At 44.1% G+C, this 20,946-nt stretch overlaps 1 protein-coding gene and 1 non-coding gene across 2 annotated transcripts in view; one reads left to right on the top strand and one right to left on the bottom strand.

Moving 5' to 3' along the window:
• The window catches only part of PGM5 (phosphoglucomutase 5), a 190,657-nt gene that overhangs the window by 2,497 nt on the left and 167,214 nt on the right, over positions 1-20,946 (top strand). The window lies entirely within an intron of this gene.
• Positions 13,778-13,915, bottom strand: LOC119948267. The gene has a single exon (XR_005456674.1). It is a non-coding gene; the product is annotated as a small nucleolar RNA SNORA7 (small nucleolar RNA).

Raw genomic sequence — 20,946 nt, 5'->3', positions numbered from 1 at the left:
GTGTGAAAGGGCCAGTGTTTCTCTCTTTGAGAAACATCAAATAATCCTGGATAAAAAATGAATTAAAATGATCCGGGCTGTTCGTTCCCAAATATTCCAGAGAACCGGCAGACAAATTTTCTGGTTTAAGAACAGGCAGAATGAATGCTGGGTTTCATTGCCAAATTATTATTATTATATTTGTTAAGCACTTACTTTGTGTCAAGCACTGTTCTAAATGTTGGGGTAGATACAAGTCAATCAGGTCAGGCAGAGTCCTTATCCCACAAAGGGCTCAAGTCTAAGTAGAAAGGAGAATAGATATTTAAACACCATTTTACAGTTGAACTGGGAAACTGAGGCACACAAAGTATAAGCGACTTGCCCAAGGTCACAGAGCAAGCAATTACCAGAGCCAGAATTAGAACCCAGGGGCTCTGACTCCCAGACCCTTGCTCTGTCCACTAGACAACACTGCTTCCCAAATCAAAATTTCCCTCCTCTGCTTGACTCTCTATTGAATAGAGGGGTCAGGGTTGATGATATTGGGGAGAACAGAAGGAGAAATTGGAGAGACCAGGAAAGTTCTTTCTTGCATGTGTTGCTGAAGGCAGCTGTATTTGTTGTTTGGTTGGTCATGCCATCTGAGGATTGTATTTTCTAAAGTTTCTGAGAAGAACTGGGGCCGCAGGACTGGTGGAGCTGCTAAACATGGCCCCCGGGCAGAGGAAGAAGTTGGGGCTCGGACTGGGTAAGAGAGTCAGGGAGGAGGGACAGACTGATTTTTGGAGCTCCTGGGACTGATTTGTTTCTGAAGTCTTTAGATTAACTTTTTTCTTCTGTTACCCTAGCTTTAGACAGACTTCTGTAAAACGTTGGGCACTATGAATCTAAAGTGGTTCTCAAGTGGCAGAGTTTCTCATGATTCACTCCACTCTTTCTAGGGATTCTGAGCTACTCTGAGCCTCTTCCACCAGCCTCTGGGGGTGGGACGGTGGGAAATCATTGGTCTCTGAGGGGGTTGATTCACCACCAAGTGGAGTCAAGAATGGAATAAACCGGTGAGACCTTTTCTCTCCTCTCCCTGAGAGTCTAACCAGCATCACCAAGCAGCATATTGTGTAAGATGTGGAGCTCATTTAGTGACACCATCGGTAGGATTGACTGAATGCCTTGTATCAATGGCCTTTAATCCCACTGGCCACCCATTTGGGTCAGTCCATTCTTGACCCTTGTAATGTCCACTCTTCATTGACTCTTTTTCTGGGAGGTGGAAAGGGTGGGGAAAGTGTAAGAACAGCTGGGGCCTCACAGCTGCTGGGGATGGGTTATTTTAAGCTTTGCTTAGCTGTGTCCAGAGACCCAGATGGCATTTTACCATGCTGCTTTATTAAATTCTGTAATAAAATATAATGATGTATTGAAAAGTCAGAAACACATTTTTGCAATACAATGTGTTAAACTTGTTCTAGGAATCTTCTGCAAAACATCTGCTCTCTGAGCACCTATTGAGCTCTGACAGCGTGCTAGGTAGGTACTGAGTCAGGGATGCAGTATTTAGCTTTGAGTTGACTTTTGTTCTGAGACTTCATGCAGCTTCAGTAAAAGCTTAAAGGCCCAAAACCACCTTAGGAATGAATACACAGACTCTCTTTTCACTTTATGTAGAATGAAGAGGCATTGCGAGTGTGCTTGGGACATTTGGAAAGCATCAGTATAATTTAGGGGTGTGGTGTACCAGCACTGGGAGGGGAAAAATAATTGGAAGACATGGCCAGAGAGGCCTTTCTCATGTACAGAAGGGTCCTGGGAGTCCAATAAAAAGACCCCAAATTTCAGAGAGGTCCTCCACCCAGGGACTAAGTCGATCCATCAGTCAAATGCCTCCTTGCTTTATGGAGTTTTCCTGAATCTTGTCCATCCACCTCTGCATCAAACAGAAATTCTTTACCATCACCTTTAAAGCACTCAACCCAATTGTCACCTCCCATCTTACCTCGCCAATTTCCCTCTAGACTGTGAGCTCGTTCTGGGCAGGGAATGTGTCTACCAACTCTGTTATATTGTACTCTCCCAAGTGCTTAGTACAATGCTCTGCATACAGTAAGTGCTCAATAAATACAATTGATTGATTGATTGATTTCCTGTTACAACCCAGCCCTCCCACTTCACTCCTCTTAACACCAAACTACTCACTGTACTTCAGTCTCATCTGTCTTGCCTCCGACCCCTTGACCATATTCTCCCTCTGGTCTGGAACTCCCTCCCCCTTCATATCTTTCAGACCACCACTTTCCCTACCTTCAAAGCCTCACTAAAATCACATCTCCTCCCTGAGGCCTTCCCTGACTAACCCCACATTTCCCCAACTATTTTCCCTTCTTTGTGTGTTGCCTCTGCATTTGGGTCCGTGCCCCTTAGGCACTTTGCTTCTCTCCCTACCTCAGCCCCACATGATCCTTAAGTCCTCTGATGCTCACCACCTCAGACCCACAATGCTTATGTACGTATTCTTTATTTTCATGTCTGTCTCCCCAACCCCTCCACCCACCCCAATTATAAGCTCCCAGAGTGCATGACTTGGAGCCCCACATGATCCTTAAGTCCTCTGATGCTCACCACCTCAGCCCCACAATACTTATGTACATATTCTTTATTTTCATGTCTGTCTCCCCCACCCCTCCACCCACCCCAATTATAAGCTCCCAGAGGGCACGATTTGTGTCTGCCAACTCTGTTGTATTCTACTCTTCCCAGTGCTTAACCCAGTGCTCTGCACCCAGTAATAATAATAATTGTGGTACTTGTTAAGTGTTTACTGTGTACACAGCACTGTATGAAGCACTGGGGTAGATACAAGGTAATCAGGTCAGACACAGTCCCTGTACTACATGGGGCTCAAAATCTAAGTATGAGGGAGAATGGGTATTGAATCTCAATTTTTACAGATGAGGAAACTAAGGCACAAAGCAGTTAAGTGATTTGTCCAAGGTTATACAGCAGGCAAGTGGTACAGCTGGGATTAGAATCCAGATCCTGTGACTCCCAGACCCATGCTCTCTCCACTAGGCCATGCTGCTTTGCTGTAAAAACACAAATGTAAATATACATATAAACTCTTTGTGGGATCATACCATCCGATTCTATTTTACTGTTCCCTCCCAAGTACTTACTACCGTGCACTGCAAACAGTAAATGCTTATTAAATACCATGGATCAGTTGATTGAGTTATGGGGACCAGAAGAGCCATTTGTGCACAGGTTAATGGATCTAGGTAGCAGGGAGAGATAATGTTGCTATAAACTCTTTGTGGGTAGGGATCATGCCATCCAACTCTATTTTACTGTAACCCTCCCAAGCACGTAGTACTGTGCTCGGCACATAGTAAATGCTTATTAAATACCATTGATCACTTGATTGAGTTATGGGGATCAAAAGAGCCATTCATATGCAGGTTAATGTATCTAGGTAGCAGGGAGAGAAAATGTTGCTAAAAGTGAAGGTAAAGTCACACTGACACATCAGTCAATCAACCATATTTATTTAGTACTTCTGTGTGCCAAGCACTGTACTAAGCACTTGGCAGAGTACAACAGAGTTGGTAGACACATTCTCTGTCCACAAGGAGCTGGAGACATGGATGCAGGACCCTTGTTTCTTTCCCTGGAATAATTGAGGGGCATGTTTGGGACTACTTAATCTTTCTCCCTATCTGATTAAAGCTACCCTAATAAGCAATAGTACCACATACAGATACAGGGATGTACATATGTGTGCACGCACATGTGTGTGTATACATACACTTATCAAAAAAGTCCTGGAATTGTTTACTTTGGGTAAGGTGCAAGAGATAAGGGATCTGTTATCAATCCATTAATGGTATTCATTGAGCACTTACTGTGCGAAGAGCACTATACTAAGTACTTGGGAAATTAAACACAATATAGTTGGTAGACGTGATCCCCGCCCACAAGGAATTTACATTTATATTTTCATAGCCTAAGGGTTTTCTGTCCTGCAGTTTATTTGTTGACTGTCTATTGAGCACCTACTGTGTGTTTTCATTTCTCCCAGTCACATAGGAACCAGAACTTCATTATAGTAGATTCTTATAAACTGTAAGCTGCCTTCCTCCCCTGCATTTAAAGTTCTCTTTTGTGTTTGCCTAAGCTCTCAATTTTTGGCATTTCACAACTCTTCAGCCACATGAGAATCAGGGTGGACTTGTGAAAAGAGCGCGGGCCTGGGAGTCCGAGGACCTGGGTTCGAATCCCTGCTCTGCTGTTTACCTGCTATGTGACCTTGGGCAAGTCATTTAACTTCTCTGTGCCTCAGTTCCCTCACCTGAAAAATGGGGATTCAATACCTGCTCTTCCTCCTCCTTCAACTGTGAGCCCATGTGAGACTTAATTATTGTGTATCTACCCCAGTACTTAGTACAGTACTTGGCACAGACTAAATGCTTAACAGATACCACAGTCAATAGTATTTCTTACTATTCAGGGGTAGTATATTGGAAGAAGGCACTTTGGATGATAAGGGGACATTGGTAACATTCTGGAATGGTGTCAGTGGGCTGGATGTGGTAGATCTAAATACCTTTTCTAAGGTCTTTCCCTCCATCAGGTAGCTGTCTTATTTCCCCTCAGATAGTGGCATCTACTTTCATGTGGCTGTTATTTCCCCAGCATTTTCTATAAATAAGAATAGAGGGGCGGGATAGGAGACCCATTTCCTGTAAAGCTTTAGTATCCATGGACACCCAGGCATGATTGTTTTGCTAAGCAGTGTTGCCTCTCTGCTCTCTTCTAGCCCCACATCTGCTAGCAAAATTTGAGTAGTGGCTGCTGCTGCTCCAGAAATGGCAGCCTGAACAGCCATCAGTCTGGCCTTGGGGAAACACTGACAAACCCAAGTACGGAGTTGGAATTTGGTATAGAGGGCCTTTGCATGGGGCTCAGATGATTTCTAGTTAAGGGGCAGAAGAATCATAGACAGGTTTTCCATGATGATGGTGGTATTTGTTAAGCACTTATTATGTGCCGAGCACTGGGGTAGATACAAGTTAATCAGGTTGGACACAGTCCATGTCCCCTTTGGGGCTCACAGTCTAGAGGAGAGGGAGAACAGTATCGAATCTCCATTTTACAGATGAGGAAACTGATGCACAGAGAATGAGTGCTGGCAGTGGCCAGCCACTGAAACATAGAAACTCAAGAGTGCATCGTGCAAGCAGAATCCCATTGTGGACAGGTTGTAATATACTTGTTCCATGAGGCTTTTCAAGCTTAATCAACTGAAACATGTGAGCGATTACTGGGAAGAATAGATTGAAAAGAAGTGACTCCATGTTAATCAGCTGAATTGTTTGAAAATGCACAGCTGCATGTCCTAACAATGCTTAAACATATTCTGGCAGGATATTTGTCAGGGTAGCTGTTTTTTCAGTTCCATTAGCATTTGTTAGGAGTCATGGTCTTCTTCAGATATGGGTGCTCAAATGTGAAGCGACAGATGCTAATGTGGAATATAATACACAAGATGCTACTTCACTGTCATAAATAACATGAAATTGCCACAAAATTTGCCGAGCTGTAAATCTTTGGCAGCCAACAGTATTAGGTTCATGGTGTAGCATGATCAGGGCACTTGGCAGACTTAGCGGATGGGCGATGGTCACTGGCCAGCAGAATGAGGGCAGTTTAAAACAATTCAGGCTCGTACTTTTTTTTTAAAGACAGTATTTTGAAGCTTTTTTTTCCAAGATTGGTGGTGAAAGCCAGCATGCATAGCCCAGTGAAAGGAACAACCCAGGCTCCATGAGGGTCTGGGATTTGTGCCTATTATACACATTGAGGAATGCACTCCTGTGCTTTGTCCAGGGGAATAAGAAAGGCATATTTCATGGTTAGCTGTAGGGTAGGACTTCCTGATGGGAAAGGTTGTGAAACATTGGAATAGATCAGTAAGGAAGGGTGTCAGCTTTCTCCCTTGGGGATCTTTAAGAACAGGCTGGGTGTCCACCTCTGTCTGCATTGGTTTAGGTGAAGCCAGCCTGAAGACGGGGAGATGGATGAGTTGTCCTCTTTAGGTTTCTTCCAGTACTCCGTCTCTATGATAACCAGTTGATGTGCTCATGGATTGTTCTTCCCTCAGAGCTTCTTCAGGGACCACTGTGGTTAAACTATGGGATTAGGAACTGTGGTTCTTCATGGTGGAACTCGGCCTTAATTGTTCCATGAAGGAAATGTCAAAATGGAAAGCCTCTATTCTAATAGTGCTTTGGGTCCAACTCTCTCTTTCGCCATGTGTTTATGTAAGGGCCTTTCATCTGAAGATTCAAAATATGCAAGAAATATTTAACCATTAGTCAGTACTCTTATGAAGTAGACTGAAACTATTACCAGCCTCTTTTAATAGCTGGTGAAATTGACGCAGAGAGCTTCAGAGCTGACACAATACGTCGGTGGCAGATCTTTGACAAGATCTTGAACCCACATTCTGAATTCTTCATCCATTTTCCTGGTCTCTAAACTACATGTCTTCAATGTAGACACATGTAGACCAGCACGCCTGTCTACGTGTAAACAGAGAATTCCCTGACTGCGGACACCCACATCTACGCTGACTTGCGTGCCTTGGATGTGTTGTTTTTGTGCTTTCACAGGGTCTGATGCTGCTTAACTCTCTTGCTTGCATATGTGCAGCTCTGTTTAAAAGCTGGCACTCATCTCTGACAGCTGTGACAGGAAGACTGAATCACTGCCATCGATGGCAGCCTGTCTACAGGCTTCATTTATTTAAAAAGAAAACAGAGATGTGAAAGAGACATCTGCAAGTGCAAGTGTGCACTCTTTCTAAGTCCTCCTTGTGTCTAGCCTTGGGGATGGGTGGGTGGTCTTACAGATCACTATCTGCAGGCCGGTCAGGGAAGTTTGGGGATTTATTATTTCCTCTCCCTTTACTTCTCTTCCCCTCCCCCCCACCCCTTTCTAGTTTGGCGACAGCAGGGAGATGACAGCAGCAATATTAGGAGGTTGGAAAGTGGTGGGGTGGGTTTTTTTCCCCCAAAAGCATCCTGAAAGGCAGAAAGAGAACCGTAAAAGGAAATCTTGGCTTTGTTCAAAATGGTTTGTAATCTTTTTTTGTATTCCCCCTAAGCTGGCTTTATTGTACTGGGGAAATAAAACTCTCTTGGGAGACAAGTTTGGAGTCTGACCTGAAATATATGCTGGAGGATTTCAGTTCTGCTTCTTTCCTGGCCTTTAATCCTAATAGTCTCTAATCAGAAACTGTGGAATAATGCAAAATGAATTTTGTTTGATGCAAAGTCTGTAGAGCTCTGGCAGGAGGAGAACCCATTAAAAATTAAGTGATCATTATTTCATTAGTTACATGTGGCACCAATTGTACAGCAGATCGGGAAACCAAAGTGCTGGAGAGAAAGCACCATATAATTGGACATTTTATTCTACAAGTCATTATTAATCTGCTCCATGTGGAACAATTTAGTGATTTCATCCCTGCCTACTTTGCCCCATCCATGGGCAGAAAGCACTTGCCGTGCTCCCAGGTTCATTATCACTGAGGCAAGGAAGTTTCCAGGGGGTGGAAGGTGTCACCCCGGCACCCAGCTATGCGGGGAATGGGGAGGGAGCAGGGAAACTGGGAGGGAATCTCCCAGTCCGGCTCTGCACCCTGGTGCCAAAGGGAGTTATAGGAATCCCCGCTCCTGGTCCCCCCCTAATCCTAACTTAAGGCTGGTTCTGTGTGCGGGGTGGATCCAGATGAAGTTGAAACTCTCCTCCCTTCCCAACCAACAGCAAGCTTTGGATTTGGGGACACAAGTCCCACTTCAATAGTCTGTAAGCTCCTCGTAGGCAGGGATCGGGTCTCCCCACTCTATTGTTTCGTGCTTTCCCAAGCTGTTCGTACAGTGCTCTGCACACAGTAAGCACTCAATAAATACCATTGATTGTTTGATGCTCCTGCAACTGGGATAAGATTGGCTGGACACAGCCAGGTGGGCCCAGAAGCCACACTCTTGATCAACCCCAATGCTGACTCGAGTCCTGCAAGGGTTGGAGTAGGAGCTGAAGCTAGACAGTCATGGGAGTGGGTATTCCTGGAGTCCCCGTTTTACTTAAGATTGGGGTATGACAGGGAGAGCATTGTAACTTGGCCGCATACCTAGGTCTCCCAAATCTCCAGAGGGTATCCTTTTAGATCCCCCAACTATTCCTTTGCCTCTTCACAATCCCAGATTGAACTCTCTCCCTCTGTAGACCCCAATTTTCCACCACCTACAGGATCTTCACAGCTGCTAGATAAGGCCTAAAGGTATTGTTTATTCCCCTTGTCATACCCCTTTAAACCACTCACAGAATTGTCTTTGTTTTTCTGCCTTCTTTCTCCTCACATCTGATCAGCCCTAAGGGCCAGCGGCTTCTTCCCAACCCGGCATCTCCTGGATCTGTCTTTTTGTTCCCATTGTCAAATTCCTCAACCGGGCCCTAATAATCTCTCATGCAGACTATGATGCTTTCCAATCTCCCTGGCTCTAGCCAGGGTTGGCTCGAACTGAGCACTCTCGGAGTTCACCCACGAGTGTTTGTTCCCATGAAAACCCGGTAGAAATGGAGATGCAGAGATTATAGCGATTGAGCCAGATGCAGAAATAATTCATTTTCTTTTCATAATTCCCTGGCACATAATACTCACACACATTATCTACGTGGAATGCCAATTATTTCTCACTTGCACCTCAACCCTGAACCTGGGCCTGTTGGGTGGGGGATTCTCCCTTTGGTTCCACAAAAGAAGTGGTTACAGGGCAGAGTCTGGCCCAGCTCTGAAAGGAACTGGTTCTCTGTCGGGGGAGGCAAAGGGCCTGAATTTCTGGCCTCGGCCTGGCTCTTCTTGAGAGATCTCTTTACCTCTCTCTACTCCAAGGCCCTTCTGCAAGAGGCAGCGGCATAGGCGGCTTCACCTTTTCTTTCCTACCAACTGTGAGAACCCAGCCTCCTTTTGTTGAACAAGAAGAGAAGCAGCATGGCATAGTAGCTATAACATGGGCCTGGGAGTCCGGTCATGGGTTCTAATCCTGGCTCTGCCACTTGTCTACTGTGTGACCTTGGGCAAGGTCACCTCACTTCTCTGGGCCTCGGTTGCTTCATCTGTGAAATAGGGATTGAGACTGTGAGCCCCACGTGGGACAGGGACTGTGTCCAACCCCATTTGCTTGAACCCACGCTTAGTACAGTGCACTGCACACAGTAAGCGCACAGTAAATACGATTGAATGAATGAATGGACCCACTCCAGCTCTTAGTACAGTGCCTGGCTCAGAGTAAGCCCTTAACAAATACCATCATTATTATTATTAAGGCTCAACACAGGGAGTGTAGGCACATGGCTTCAATCTAAATCGTCCATATGTGTCAGAATCCACATGTTCATAGCAGAAAGATGAGGCCCCTCTTTGTGGCTTCATGGTCAGGGTTAAATGGAGAGTGGTGAGCTTAACTGATGTTTTTCTTGTCACCTGTCTCTAGGGTTCCACTTGGGGCTGCCAATCCAAAAGTAAACCAGAATCAGTCAGTCAGTGGTATTTACTGAGCATTTATAGTGTGCGGGCCAGTGTACTAAGCATTTAAGCAGCATCAGAGGCACTTTGGAAAGCTATGCTGTTTCTTCTAGTGTTCCTTTGGCCCTTGGAAGTGGAGCTCCAGAATGTGGACCCCTGGGATCCTTTTTTTAGGTGAAGGAATAACATTGGAAAGTGGAGGGCCCAATCTATATGCAATAAATCACCTACCAAGTTGATAGCAAGGCTTTGGGTTGGTCATCAAGACCACCCTGCATTTTTATCAGGAGCATCTAACAAATCTACTGTTGTCCTCCTCCCTCTCTCCATTCCAGTCCATACTTCACTCTGCTGCCTGGATCAATTTTCTAAAAAAAAAAATAAAAAAATCAGTTCATGTTTTCCCACTTCTCAAGAACCTCTAGTGGTTGCCCATCCACCTCCACATAAAATGGAAACTCCTTACCATCGGCTTTAATGCACTCATTCAATATCCCCCCTCCTACCTCACCTTCCTGGTTTCCTACTGCAACCCAGCACCCTCACTTCACTCCTCTAATGCCAACCTACTCACTGTACCTTGAGCTCGTCTATCTTGCTACCGACCCCTCGCCTACATCCAGCCTCTGGCCTGGAACTCCTTCCCCCTTTGCATATGACAGACGATCACTCGCCCCACCTTCAAAGGTTTATTAGAATCATATCTCCTCCAAAAGGCCTTCCCAAACTAAGCCCTCATTTCCTCTATTCCCCCTCCCTTCTGTGCCACCCTTGCACTTGGATTTGCAGCTTTTATTCACCCCACCCTCAGCCTCACAGCACTTACGTACGTATCCATAATTCATTTTAATGTCTGTTGCCCCCTCTATGCTATAAGCTCCTTGTGGGTAGGGAACATGTCTACTAACTCTGTTATTCTGTACTCTCTCAAGTGCTTAGTACAGTGTTCTGCACACAGTAAGCACTGAATAAATATGATTGATTGTCCTGCCAAAAACTCGGGAGAGACACAACCTGTAGAAGCTTTGCTTGCTTGTATCCACCCCAGTGCTTAGTACAGTGCCTGGCACATAGAAAGCACTTAACAAATACCACATTTATTATTATTATTATTATTATCATTAATAATAATAATAAGCTTCAGAGAAGAGAGATGGGAGTCAGGGAGAATAGCATCCCATTGTTGGATCTCTTCATTCATTCATTCATTCAATCGTATTTATTGAGTGCTTACTGTGTGCAGAGCACTGTACTAAGCACTTAGTACTCTTAAAAGCCCTTCTATCTTGTCTTTCTTTCCTTCAGTTTTCCTGTACTACCCTTCTCTGGCTGATACCCCCACTCCTTTCCAATATCTAAAGCCATTAGACTCGTCTTTCAGAACCAGAACGAAGGGATCATAATTGAGTTCTTTATAAAGAAGTTTGCCAAGATCTACTTCATTATTTAGCAGATTTTGCTATGAGAGTTCATAGATATTTTTTGTTAAAAAAAATGGTTAACCTATGAAAGTTTCATTATTGAGTGGTCTAAAATAAAAATCAAAAGTGGCCTGCTGTAGCTATGTAAACAAAAGCAAATACAATGTAAGCAGCCATTTTATCCTTGTAACTTGGTAGTCATGGAGCTGTTTTAGATTTGGGAACAACCCAGTTTGCATGTGTTAATATATTTTTGGTCTGTCCTTGGATTAGTCTTACTTTCAATTTCAGTTCAGACTAAGCATCCAGTAGAGGATGAGAAAAAAGGCTTTGAAATGGTAAACTTTCAATGAAAAGTTCATATAGAACCACTCCAAAGCTCCAGACATCTGAGGCTACAGAAAACTTGCTCTCCGTCTGAGATTCTGGAGCATATCCAGATTGAGTGGAAGGAAATCAATAAAGATCAGGAGATTGAACGAGAACATGGTACTGCCAATTTATGATTACCCGGCTAATGGGAGACAGAAATAGCATGGATAAATTAAAGACTACTGATCATCCAAACCCTCGTTTGAGCCAGTGGTTTCAACCTTGAAATCAGGAAGCAGCGTGGCCTAGTGGAAAGAGTCCAGGCCAGGGAAGTCAGAGGACCTTGGTTCTAATTCCGGCTCTGCCACTTGTCTGCTGTGTGGCCTTGGGCAAGGCACTTAACTACTCTGTGCCTGTTAACTCATGTGTAAAATGGGGATTAATAAAAATAATAATAATAATGATGGCATTTATTAAGCGCTTACTATGCGCAAAGCACTGTTCTAAGCACTGGGGATGTTACAAGGTGATCAGGTTGTCCCATGGGGGGCTCACAGTCTTAATCCCCATTTTACAGATGAAGTAACTGAGGCCCAAAGAAGTTAAGTGACTTGCCCAAAGTCACACAGCTGACAGTTGGTGGAGCTGGGATTTGAACCCATGACCTCTGACTCCAAACCACGTGCTCTTTTCACTGAGCCATGCTGCTTCTCTAAGCCACGCTGCTTCTCTTAAGACCATGAGCCCTATGCCGGACAGGGACTGTGTCCAACCTGACAACCTTGTATCTACCCCAGCACTTAGTACAATGCCTAGTACATAGTGAGCGCTTAACAAATAGCATTAAAAAACAAACAAAAAACTATCTCTAGAGGCAAAACCATTGCTGGTCTAGAGGTACCTGGGCCTGTTTCTTTTGAAGGGCCTGGATGCAGCTGAACTGGCCAGATGCCCCTCTGCATGCCTTCAGCTCCATTCAAGCACCCTCCTGGAGGCTTGGTGTTCTTTCAAAACATGCTACTGCTTAAGATCATGGTGTGAAAAAGTGCCATAGTGCGTGCAGAACAAAGGGACCCAAATAAAGGGGAGGGGACAGCGCAAGGGACAAGGAAGGGAAGAGAGAAATGGTGGTGAGGGAGCCAAGGAGAAAGAAGGCAAGTGGTGTGATTTATGACAGAGTTCTCTTATTCCCCATTCCTCCAGCTGGGGATACCCAGGGTCTTTTACTGAGCTTCACGATTCAGTCGTTGCCCTCCAATGAAACCTTTTACCAGACCTGCTAACAAGAAGAAAAACCATCTGATCTGTAGTTTTCCTTTTTTCGCCCCTGTTCACCCGGTAATAATAATAATAATGATGGCATTTATTAAGCGCTTACTATGTGCAAAGCACTGTTCCAAGCGTTGGGGAGTTTACAAGGTGATCATGTTGTCCCACGGGGGGCTCACAGTCTTAATCCCCATTTTACAGATGAGGGAACTGAGGCCCAGAGAAGTGAAGTGACTTGCCCAAAGTCACACAGCTGACAAGTGGCGGAGCTGGGATTTGAACCCATGAACTCTGACTCCAAAGCCCGTGCTCTTTCCAGTGAGCCATGCTACTTCTCCAATACTGTGAAAAGTAGAATGTTTTTTCTATCATGAAAGATTCAAGAAAATAAATTAGTCAAATGTAAAGCATATCAAAGCACTACATAAGTCTGCATTTGCAATTCACCAATTTCTACTTTCTGCACAGTGTATTAGTACATGGCAGTTGAGCTTATCAATGTGCTTATTCTTCCTGCCTGTAATCTTGATCAACCAAATGCAAATTAACTGTTCCACTCCTGAATTTGTTTTATTTATTTATTTTTTAACTTTTCCTTCATTTTTCCTTTCCAAAGGCCAATTCACAGGAGTACTTTTAAACTTGTTTGAGGTTACCACTACAATGGACTGTGGACTGCATAGTTCAGTGAGGGGAAATGAATGATAGACCTGGAATGGAGAATCAGTCTTACAGGGACAAAGCAAGTGTTAACCATAAACAATGGCTTTATATTAAAGAATTATGAAAAGAAAACTTGAATAAACAACTTTTTTTACATTAAAGAGACTAAATAGTTATTTAAAGCAAATAAGCAGTTCATGTTTATCCTCCCGTAATGCAAATACTACAGTGTTTTCCTCAAGATATTTTGCTCAAATACTGGCTGGTGTGCTGAGAAATCAAATCAATAGTACTACTACTAGTGGTTTCTGAAGGCCCTGTTCTAGAGCTTGTCCTGTCGAGTCGTCTCTGACCCATAGTAATGCCATGGACACATCTCTCCCAGAACGCCCCAGCTCCACCTGCCATCGTTCTGGTGATGCATCCATAGAGTTTTCTTGGTAAAAATAACGAAGTGGTTTACCATCGCCACCTTCCGCACAGTAAACTTGAGTCTCCACCCTCAACTCTCTCCCGTGCCACTGCTGCTCAGCACAGGGGAGTGTTGACTTGTAGCAGATTGCCTTCCACCCGCTAGCCACTGCCCAAGCTAGGAATGGAATAGGTAGGCCTCTGCTTGACTCTCCCTCCCGTAGTCGAGACTGGTAGAGGACTGGAAACTCTCCAGGTACAACCCTGAGAGGGTTGTTCTAGAGCAGCTGATGTTAAAAATAGGTCACCACAACATTTTTGTGACTGCACATTGTGTAAATAAAACAAATAATATTAAAAGCTTTTATTTGGATCATATCTAGGCAAAGGCATTTTCAATTAGGACATTTTTCATTTTGATTACTTTGCTGGTGGCTGCACCAAAATGATCAGGAAATTCACCAAGAACCACTGATCTAAGAGACAAGTCTTCCTTCTTTTCCAATTTCTGCCTCAAGTTGTGCTTCTTGCACACAAGTCTTTCAGAGACCTGGGAGTACATCACCCTAAAGATATCTGATGATAACATTAACTGATGATGTAATAGCTTTCTTCGTGTTGTTTCTCTCTTCCCTTACTGGGCTAGGCCTTCAATAATGTGACCTTCTAAGAGCATTTCAGAAATTGTTGAAATCTTTCATATTACTATCACAGTAATAATAATAATGATGATGGTATTTAAGTGGTTACTATGTTCCAGGCAATGTTCTAAGCACTGGGGTAGAAACAAGGTTATCAGGTTATCCCACGTGGGGCTCACAGTCTTAGTCCCTATTTTACAGATGAGGGAACTGAGGCCCAGAGAAGTGATTTGCCCAAAGTCACACAGCTGACAAGTGGTAGAGCCAGGATTTGAACCCATGACCTCTGACTCCCAAGCCCGTGCTCCTTTCACTAAGCCACGCTGCTTCTCGTAAAATATCATGCAGTAAAATATCATATGACTTCACATCTTACAATGTATGATCTGTATCTGTGTGTCACCAGTTTAGACATGGCTTTGAGTTTCTATGTATCAAACGTATAAAATTGTTGTAAAAGGACAATTCCTAATTCTGGATTTTTACAGATCTTAAGGAAATCCTAAAGCATTTTTGGAACTGAATATTATAACAAGAATTTGTCAATATTGCTGCTAAACAAGCAGGGTTTGAAAAATACTTTCTAAGATTGGTAGTTCAAGACAAATAATGGTAATTTCAAGATGTTGAAATTTTGTGGAGTTTTTCTGAATGAAGGATTGCTCAAGAGAAATGAAATGAGCATTTTTGAACCCTTGATAAAATATCAGAGGTTTCAAAAAATTCAGTACATCGATTCTCATAAAATGTAGTTATTGCAGTCTTGCAAAATCTCGCATTGGGGAAGCATGGCCTTGTGAAAAGAGTAGAGAAGTGATGATAATAATAATGATGGTATTTGTCAAGGGCTTACTATGTGCTAGGTACTGTACTAAGTGCTGGGGTGGGTACAACCAAATCGAGTTGGACATAGTCCCTGGCCCATGTAGGGCTCACAGTCTTCACCCCCATTTGACAGATGAGGTAACTGAGGCCCAGAGAAGTAAAGCGACTTGCCCAAGGTCACACAGCAGACAAGTGGCGGAGCTGGGATTAGAACCCATTACCTTCTGATTCCCAGGCCCATGTTCTATCCATTACAGCATGAGTAGGAGCAGTTTCTGGTTGCAGTCTTTGCCCATGTATCACCACTGAGGATTCTAAAATGGTTATTTCCAATGCACCCTGTCCTATCAGTTTACCTCATATTAAAATCCTCCCGAAGCAGATTTTCCAGAGAATTGGTTACTTAAAAAAAAAAATCCAACAAAAAAACCAGCCGGCTACTTATATGTCTCATTCTAACATAGGATGAGAAAGAGAGCATACTAGACAAGGGATCGGCCGGGGGAAGGATGAGATTGAGATAGAGTAGGCTGACATTAGAGGAGTGAAGCGGGCGTTTTGGGTGGTAAACCCAGTGGCCTGTGGCTGGTTCCCCTAGCCGAGCGGGGGAATCCACAAGTTGGCCACCTGCTACTGGCGCCTCATTAAAGCGCCGGCGACTTGGTCGTCGGTGCCGGGAGGCCGTTCGCCCGTGGTTCTCGTCATCTCCGGGCAGACAAGAGGGGGGAGCCACCGTTGGACGATTCGTCGCCGGGTGGTTGGGGGTCCGGGGGGCCCGGGTAGGGTTGGTAGGGGGTGGCTCACGGCCTCCTCCTGCAGTCCCGAGTTGCAGGGGCGTGGCTCTGGACCGAAACAGCCCAAACCTCTTCCTTTCATTCATTCAGGCATATTTATTGAGCGCTTACTGTGTGCAGAGCACTGTACTAAGCACTTGGGAGAGTACAATACAGCAATAAACAGTGACCTTCCCTGCCCACAATGAGTTCACAGTCTAGAGGGGGTAAGACAGACATCAATACAAATAAATAAAATTACAGATATATACTGTCGCCTCCCTCAGCTCACAGTCCCTGATCATTCATTCATTCAATCATATTTATTAAGCGCTTATTGTGTGCAGAGCACTGTACTAAGAGCTTGGGAAAGTACAATACAGCAACAAAGAGTGACAATCCCTGCCTACAACTAGCTCAGTCTAGTTAGGGGAGACAGACATCAGTACAAATAAACAGACATCAATATGAATAAATAAAATTACAGATATCAATCAATCGTATTTATTGAGCGCTTATTGTGTGCAGAGCACTGTACTAAGCACTTGGGAAATACAAGTTGGCAACATATAGAGACGGTCCCTACCCAACAGTGGGCTCACAGTCTAGAAGGGGGAGACAGAGAACAAAACAAAACGTATTAACAAAATAAAATAGAATAGATATGTACAAGTAAAATAAATAGAGTAATAAATACGTACAAACATATATACATATATACAGGTGCTGTGGGGAAGGGAAGGAGGGAAGGCGGGGGGATGGAGAGGGGAAGGAGGGGGAGAGGAAAGAGGGGGCTCAGTCTGGGAAGGCCTCCTGGAGGAGGTGAGCTCTCAGTAGGGCCTTGAAGGGAGGAAGAGAGCTAGCTTGGCGGATGTGGGGAGGGAGGGCATTCCAGGCCAGGGGGATGACGTGGGCCGGGGGTTGATGGAGGGACAGGCGAGAACGAGGCACGGTGAGGAGATTAGCGGCGGTGGAGCGGAGGGTGCGGGCTGGGCTGTAAAAGGAGAGAAGGGAGGTGAGGTAGGAGGGGGCGAGGTGATGGAGAGCCTTGAAGCCGAGGGTGAGGAGTTTCTGCCTGATGCGTAGGTATGTACATAAGTGCTGTGGGGTGGGGCGGGAAGAGCAAAGGGAGCAAGTCAGGGTGAGGCAGAACGGAGTGAGAGATGAGGAAAAGTGGGGCTTAGTCTGGGAAGCTCTCTTGGAGGAGTTGCGACTTCAGTAGGGCTTTGAAGGTGGGGAGAGTAATTGTCTGTGGGATTTGAGTAGGGAGGGCGTTCCAGGCCAGAGGTAGGATGTGGGCCAGGGGTCGGCGGCGAGACAGGTGAGGTGGAGGCACAGTGAGAAGGTGAGCAACAGCGGAGCGGAGTGTCCAGGCTGGGATGTAGAAGGAGAGGAAGGAGGTGAGGTAGGAGTGGGTGAGATGATGGAGAGCTTTTAAGCCAATGGTGAGGAGTTTTTGTTTGATATGGAGGTGGATAGGCAACCACTGGAGATTTCTAATAGTATTTCAAGAGCTTAATGAATGATTAATGATATATTTAATCATTAAATTAGTTTTGAACGTTCAATACATTTTGGAAACGAAAATACAACTCAAAGCGTTTCTTGAAACAGAAAGTAACTCTAACAAACATTTTGTCCCCATATCTGATCTCTCCTACCACTGCCCAAGAAAAACTCAAATAATTTCTCCAAAAACGTAGTATAGTAGCAGCTAATCCCACCTCCACCACTTGTCTGCTGTCTGGCCTTGGGCAAGTCACTTAATTTCTCTGTGCCTCAGTTACCTTATCTGTAAAATGGGAATTAAGATTGTGAGCCCACTTGGGAAAACCTGATTACCTTTCATTCATTCATTCAATCGTATTTATTGAGCACTTACTGTGTGCAGAGCACTGTACTAAGCGCTTGGGAAGTACAAATTGGCAACATATAGAGATAGTCCCTACCCAACAACGGGCTCACAGTCTAGAAGGGGGAGACAGACAACAGAACAAAACATATTAACAAAATAAAATAAATATAATAGTAAATACGTACAAGTAAAATAATAGAGTAATAAATCTGTACAAACATATATATATATATATATACATATATATACCCCAGCACTTAGAACAGTGTTTGGCACATAGTAAGTGCTTAACAAATACCATTATTATTATTATTATTATTATTATTATTATTATTATTATTATTTACAGTGTCTGACACCACATGCCTGCATTGGTGAGCACAACTGTTTCTTCCAACACCAAGTCACATTTTTCCAAACAGGCTCACGTTTTCTGAAGAACGCTCCTTAATTCGGTAACAGCATTCTAGCCAAAATGTGTAATGATAACACACGTTATGGCGGAACAAAGTGTACCAAATTCACTAATGGACTTAGAATGCAGAAAAATAATGGGAAAGTCCACATGAGCTCTTAGTCCAGGAGTAAGAAAGGAAGGGTATTCCTTGCAGACTGTTGGCTTTTTCACTCGACTGAGATTTGAGGGCTTCCAGGATTTGGAGAAGCATCGTGGCTCAGTGGAAAGAGCATGGGCTTTGGAGTCAGAGGTCATGGGTTCAAATCCCGGCTCTGGCAATTGTCAGCTGTGTGACTTTGGGCAAGTCACTTAACTTTTCTGGGCCTCAGTTACCTCATCTGTAAAATGGGAATTAAGACTGTGAGCCCCCCGTGGGACAACCTGATCACCTCTAACCTCCCCAGTGCTTAGAACAGTGCTTTGCACATAGTAAGCACTTAATAAATGCCATTATTATTATTATTTATTTCAGTCTAAATGGTTCTCTAGTCTCTCTAATGGTTTTCTATTGCAATATAATCTGGTCAAGGGGGCGCTCCTAGGGAGACCTTGATTTAAGGGACAGGGCACAATATTTCATCCCACCAGGGTTTGGGCTGTACGAACAAGGTGAGAGATGTCAAAAGACTTGCTAATGGGGTGAGAAAGTATTGTCTATTCCTTGGAAAAACTCCAGGTTTTTTGGGGGTGGGGGGAGGCTAGGGGGTGGTCTTGCTGGTTTCCTGGAAAGCTCAGTGGTTCAGCAGTTTGGCTGGTGAGTTTGGATTTAGCTAGGTGTAAGCTGAAGTTGAGCCGAACCAGTTGGAGGGAGATTTAGAAGTGATGTGTTCCTTTTTTTTGTTGTAGTTCTTGTTGTCGTTTTGCATTTCAGTTCCAGTATTCTGAAAGCTGTCATCCTATGAGAATAAACAGAAATTTTATCTTTCCAAAGAGAGATGGGTATTCACCTTTCCTTCACATCATAAACTGATGAAGTATGTCTTACAGCATTTTTAGTGGTGTGGGCTGCGCAGAACACAGATTTCCCGAATCCATTATTCATGTATCATTGAAAGCACCTGCCTCTTTGTTCAAGATGGAGTGTTGAATGCTGACACCTTGATATTCCTCTATTTTCCTTTTAAGAGTTAGGCTTTAAAAATGCAAATTAGGTGCATTCTTTTTGCGGTATTATTTTGGTTTCTTTATTATTTTATATATTATTATATATTACTATTATTACATATTATTATTATTTCTCACTCTCCAATGGCTTCTTCCCCACTGCTTTTCAACATGCCCATCTTCCCTATCCTAAAAAACTCCTCCCTTGACCCCACGGCTTCCTCCAGTTAAAACCCCATCTCCCGCCTACCATTCCTCTCCAAAATCCTTGAGCAAGTTGTGGACACTCACTGTCTCAAGTTCCTCTCCTCCAATTCTCTCCTTGACCCGCTCCAGTCTGGCTTCAGTCCCCTTCACTCCACAGAAACCATCCTTTCAGAGGTCACCAATGACCTCCTTCTTGCCAAATCCAATGGTCTCTACTCCATTCTAATCCTCCTTTACCTCTCAACTGCCTTTGACACTGTCGACCACTCCCTCCTGAAAACTTTATCCAACTTTGGTTTCACTGACACTGTCCTCTCCTGGTTATCATCCTATCCCTCTGGCTGCTCATTCTCAGTCTCTTTCCTGGACTCCTCCCTAACTGTGGGTGTCCCTCAAGGTTCAGTTCTGGGTCCACTTCTTTTCTCTTTTGGAAACCTCATTTGCTCATACGGCTTCAACTATCACCTCTATGCTGATGACACCCAAATCTACATCTCTCTCCCTCTCTGCAGGCTCACATTTCCTCCTGCCTTCAAGACTTCTCTAGTTGGATGTCCTCCCGTCACCTCAAACTTAATATGGCTAAAACTGAACTTCTTATCTTCCCATTCAAGCCCTGTCCTCCTGCTTTCTTTCCCATCACTGTTGATGGCACCACTTTCCTTCCTCTCTCACAACCCCATAACCTTGGGATTATCTTTGACTCCTATCTCGTTCCACCCACATATTCAAGCCATCACTAAATCCTGTGAGTTCTACCTTCACAACATCACCACAATCTGCCCCTTCCTCCCCATCCAAACTGCTACCACATTTATACAAGCACTTACCTTATCCCGCCTTGATTATTGTATCAGCCTCCTCGCTGACCTCCCTGCCTCCTGTCTCTTTCCACTCCAGTCCATACTCCATTCTGCTGCCCGAATCATTTTCCTTCAAAAATGTTCAGACTATATTTCCCCACTAAATTTTTACTGTTGCTCTTTAATGATTATCATGTGTTCTCTGCCTTTATAGAGTTCCCATTCAATCAATCAATCTGGTATTTATTGAGCACTTATTGTGTACAAAGCACTTGGGAGATGATAGTACAACAAAAGAGGTGTAGACGATCCTTGTCCCAAGGAGTTTACAGACTGGCGGAGGGGAGGCAGACTTTAATATAAATTACAGATAGGGGAAGTGGGAGAGTATAAGGATCTGTACATGTATATGTGCTCTAGGGACCATTGGACACAGTGACTGGCTAGCTTCACCACGTGTCACCCGTTCACTCTGTCATTCAGCAGTCGAAATATAATCCAAAATTCCAAGTTGTACAGTAGTTGCTGTTCCAGAGATAGCTTAAATACGCATTATGGGTCTTTTGGCTGCAAATCATGTTGCTGTTATTTTGTGGGGTCGCAGGAGGCAAAATACGTGTATGAGCCTCCCTCGCATCAA

Source organism: Tachyglossus aculeatus, chromosome X4 (genome assembly GCF_015852505.1).
Source record: "Tachyglossus aculeatus isolate mTacAcu1 chromosome X4, mTacAcu1.pri, whole genome shotgun sequence".
Lineage (NCBI taxonomy): Eukaryota > Metazoa > Chordata > Mammalia > Monotremata > Tachyglossidae > Tachyglossus > Tachyglossus aculeatus.
This window is presented reverse-complemented; position numbering and strand designations above follow the sequence as displayed.